The sequence below is a fragment of the Osmia lignaria genome, unplaced genomic scaffold, assembly GCF_051020975.1.
Source record: "Osmia lignaria lignaria isolate PbOS001 unplaced genomic scaffold, iyOsmLign1 scaffold0001, whole genome shotgun sequence".
NCBI lineage: Eukaryota > Metazoa > Arthropoda > Insecta > Hymenoptera > Megachilidae > Osmia > Osmia lignaria.
Genome location: NW_027478158.1, coordinates 31,879,185 through 31,884,477, shown reverse-complemented (window position 1 = coordinate 31,884,477; position 5,293 = coordinate 31,879,185). Strand labels below are relative to the sequence as shown.

The following is a 5,293-nucleotide window of genomic DNA, read 5'->3' as shown; positions in this document are numbered from 1 at the left end:
TGCATGATAACGTCACAAAGAACGAATTATACAAAAGGCAATGAAGATAAAGGAAAACAACCGCCAAGGAATGAGAGGCCGAATAAATAAATAAAATAAGACCCTAAACCAAAGCAAAATCAATATGAAACGCATATAGTCAGGAAAACCCATGGAACCATTCAGACAACACCCAGTCAAATAATATTAGTTAACAGAATAAATAAAACCAGAATAAAGTCAAGGCAGCAAGGCAACAAGCAACTGGCGGAAAGGAAATATGAGTCAGAAAATAAATCAAAATAAATCAGATCAAATCAATGTATAACTATAATCAGGCAACATCAAAATGAATAATGAATAATAAATGAATGAATGAATACTGAATGCGAGAGGAAAAGCTGAAGATATTCACAAACTGAGGAACTACAGCAAATGAAAGTGTGTAACGCTTAACAGACATAGCTGACATAATGTAGTATAATGCAAAATAATGTAAAAGAAAATAAGATAAATTCAACAAGTGAGTTATATTCTAATTAAATATGACCGTAAACATTATTGACTCCATCCCCACTACTTTATAAATTATAGATTATAAATTGTAAGTGATTATGTCCATGCAGATGCAAATAGAAGGTAAAAATTCATAACTGACTGATGTATAAAGATAGTAAATAATAAATATAATGACAAATAAAACAAATCAAATATAAGGTGCGTGGTTCAATTAGACACCACACCATTACATAGTAAAAGAATAAAATAAAGAATAACAGATAAATAAATAAATAAGCAAAGAAGTAGGGTATTTGAAACGAAATTCAAATGGAGTGGTTATAACAGAAGCCACGCGCTGTCAAGCATTTGAATGGACAAAATCATCTATCCTCTCAAGAAAATTAACCGTACTTAAATCCAAATAACTCTAAATAAATAATTGTAGATAATAAGCGAATGAATGAATGAGTGAGTGAGCAATAGAGCTATTAAAGAAGTTAATCAAGTTAAGGCAAATAAAGGCAGATAGAGAGAGTAAGGAAAGTGAAGAAAGTGTAAAGTATAGTATATAGACGAACGTAACTGACACAAAATAAAATAGAATAGAACAAGATACATTGAAGTACATTCCACCAACAAGCATATCCATACACTCATTCATACATCTCACATAGACGCAGTCATCCAATGAGGCTAAATCAAATAAATTTACAGAATCCATTACGTTGAATATGCAATGAGGCAGATTATATTATCCTGAACAGACATAATATTAAGAAGGTAGAAGGTACGAAGGTACGGTAAGATAAAATGAATACACTCAGCACTCGACAAGGCAACTAAGTGTTTCAGATATAACTGTCAATTAACTTTATTCATTAATTAGCCGTAGAAGGATAATGATGCAAAATATTACACAATATTACACAATACTAACTGAATTTATTGCAAATAATATGCAATATGCAAATTGGGTATAAGTATGAGTATAAAAATATGTATAAGTATAAGAATAATGAATATGTAAATATAAATATACAAATATATAAATAAATATAAATAAATACATATATATAATATATCAGAAAACGGAGCACAATAGCACATGTCACCACTCATTGCAATGGGTACACGCACAAATCACAAACTCACACGCACCGATATTCAATATTCAATATTAATGGCCTAATCAGAACTCAGCAATTTAACGATTCAATTAATTCACGATCCTCCTCCATGTCACAACCGAGTACATGGCACATGGAGATGGAGTAAACCAGTGCCGCCGATGATCATGTCAACCAAAGATAAGAAACCGCGTGAAGCTTAAGCCATAAACCATACGCCATATAGATGCGTAACCTTCGAGGAATTTCGTAAAATTTACAGTTCGTCCCATTATGTCTGTTGTCTATTAAATTAGTTATCAAATTAATTAATTGATTATTACACGGGACGTACAAGCGCCCGCGACTAAATACATCAATAAAACACTTTCAATAAATTACAGTGAACGAAACCAAACACGAATAGAATGCAACGGAAGGTAACGATAGCGGAAAACATTCCGGTATCTCACTAAATAAAGTAAAGTACGCAACACTATCCGTTGATAATGATTACAAATTATCCTTAGTTGGTAACCATCTGCAGCACCGGCAGCCAAATATTATCGGCCACAAGCATTCTACTTATTTACCATACAATGCTCGGCCGTTCATCCCGTAACGATTATCCACCGACCAGCTATCCGCCGCGCAGCAGTTACCCACCGCGCGCCAGATATCTGCTACATCTCAGTTACCGACAGCAAAACTATCCGTCGCGCAACCGCGCCATCCTAGGAAGCCATACTTACCATCAGACTTACCATAAAAGATAAGTCCGATATCCAATACTATTCACGGAAAGGTAACTATAAACGGACAAATAAGACCCCAGACGGATTAAAATCATGAATAAATCAATTAATAAAACATTACCACGACTCACGGGAAAGGTAATTATTAAAGCAAACGGGCAACAAATAGAACCCCAGACGGATTAAAATCAAGAATAAATCAATTAATAAAACAATACCACGGCTATCATTTATTATTTATAAATATATAAATCATACGTTTGCAATAGTGTAGGATGAAGTAAATGTTAAGTATAAACAATGATGAAGATAGAATGAAATGAAAGAAATGAAATCAACCCGAATAAGATCCGCAGATTGCAGGACGCATCATGTTACTGCCTATCGCGCCGCAGGAAACAAACTACGCAGAACAACGAAACAAAGAAACCACCACAGAACGAAAGGCTGAATAAATAAACGAATGAAACATTCAACCTAAACAGAATCGAAATCAAATATAGCCATCTCACAGCGTCAGATAACGCATGGAGTCAGGAAAGTCACGTAGGACCAATCATGTAACACCCAGTCAGTTAATAAATAAATGTAACCAAAGCAGAATCAAAGCAACCAAGGCAGCAGGTAACTAGCAGAAAGGAAATATAAAAGAAAAGAAGAGAAAAGAAACAAACGAGGTAATGATTATAATAACGCATAATAAATTTAAACAAGAGTAGCACAAGTTAATGACATGAATATTAATTCCTACAGGAACAGCACACCGTCATCAAAGAGCTATACTATTATTGAAGAGAAACGGCTTGAATAAATTGAATTAAAGAATACCAGAGAAGAATATCAGAATGTCAAAATGTCCAAGCAATGTCCAAGGATAGAGGTGACAAGAAATAAAATAAAATAAATGATGGTAGACAGTGATACGTGGCACAAATAAATTAAAATATAGAAAATATATATAGAATAATTGTATGCAAACAAACCATAATTATATTAATATTAATGCCATTTACAGAACTTTGTACCATCGTGAGTCAAAATAAACTAAATCTTAACAGTTACCTTGATTCAATTTAATTCAGAATGAATGAACAATGACAGCATGAAATGAACGACTGAACAATGAAATAATCAATTAAAGATATTAAGAAGAATGAGGTAAATAATGAGGTAAATAATAAATAATAAGCATAAAGTAAAAGTGAAGGCCGTAACCAACCTAATGTAAATAATGTAATGTAATGCACTGTAATATAAGTAATGCAATATAATGCAAAACAGAATGCAATAATAAACTGAATACAAAATACAAAATACAAGAAGTGAATTCAATAGATATAACCGTAAAGATTATTAACTACAATACTCTATTTCTTTACCAGAGTAGATTATAAGTTAGACTGTAACTGGTAAATGGTAGATGATAAATGGTCATGTCAATACAACTGCAAATACAACTAATTAATGAATGACATCTCAAAATAGAGTAGCTAAAGCAACAAATAGATGAAATGAAATATAAGGTACGTAGTTCAATAAACACTGTACCAGTGTATGAACTGAATAAGAATAAAATGAAATAAAATAGAATAAATAAATAAGTAAATAATAAATAAGAGTAGATGAATGATAAGATTATAATAAAATTCACGCACAATCAAAGCATTTGGATGGACAAAACCACTTATCATAGTAGAGATAGCAGAACTTAATTAAAATAAGTAAAATAAGGTAAAATAAATCATATCCATTAACCTCAATTGATCAGAATGAGTGAGTGAATGAATAATGAATGAGTGAATGGAACGATTAAGGAAATAAAGAAGGTAAGAAGGCGTAAGTGAAAGCAAAAAGCAGGAATGTGTCAGAACGAATAAACAATGAGAGAATGAAAGAATGAATGACTGAACAGTGAAATAATCAATTAAAGATAATAAAGAAGAATGAGGTAAATAACAAGATAAATAATAAGGCATAAAATATAAAGTGAGGCTGTAACCAACATAATGTAAATAATGTCATGTAATGTAATGTAATAATATGTAAAACAAAATGAAATATACTAAAATAGAATACAAAATACCAGAAGTGAACTCAATGAAATATAACCGTAAAGATTATTAGTTACAACACTCTATTTCCTCACCAAAGTAGGTTATAAACTAAATTATAAATGGTAAATGATTATGTCAATGCAAATGCAAATAGAACTGATTATTGGATGATGTATCAAAATAAAATAGCTAAAGCAACAATGAAATCAAATGTAAAGTACGTAGTTCAATACACACTATACCACTGTATAAACTGAAATAAGAATAAAATGAAATAAAAATAAAATAGAATAAATAAATAAGTATATAATAAATAAGAGTACTTGAATGATAAGATTATAATAAAATTCACGCACAATCAAAGCATTTGGATGGACAAAACCACTTATCATTGTAGAGAAAGCAAAACTTAATTAAAATAAAGTAGTATAAATCATATCCATTAACTTTAATTGATCAGAATGAATGAGTGAATGAGTGAATGAATAATGAATGAATGGATGGAACGATTAAGGAAATTAAAGATTAAGGAAAATAAAGAAGGTAAGAAGGCGTAAGTGAAAGCAAGAAAGCAGGAATGTGTCAACGAATAAACAATGAGAGAATGCAAAAATGAACGACTGAACAGTGAAATAATCAATTAAAGATGTTAAAGAAAAATGAGGTACATAATGAGGTAAATAATAAATAATAAGCATAAAGTAAAAGTGAAGGCCGTAACCAACCTGATGTAAATAATGTAATGTAATGCACTGTAATATAAGTAATGCAATATAATGTAAAACAGAATGCAATAATAAACTGAATACAAAATACAAAATACAAGAAGTGAATTCAATGACATATAACCGTAAAGATTATTAGCTACAACACTCTACTTCCTCACCAAAGTAGATTA

The 5,293-nt window shown here is 30.9% G+C and overlaps 1 long non-coding RNA gene across 1 annotated transcript; it reads left to right on the top strand.

The window, feature by feature from the left end:
• Window positions 1-3,204: 3,204 nt before the first annotated feature.
• LOC143306169 (uncharacterized) lies at window positions 3,205-3,402 on the top strand. Its single transcript, XR_013063638.1, has 2 exons — window positions 3,205-3,251; window positions 3,357-3,402. It is a non-coding gene; the product is annotated as an uncharacterized LOC143306169 (long non-coding RNA).
• The last annotated feature ends 1,891 nt before the right edge of the window (window positions 3,403-5,293 follow it).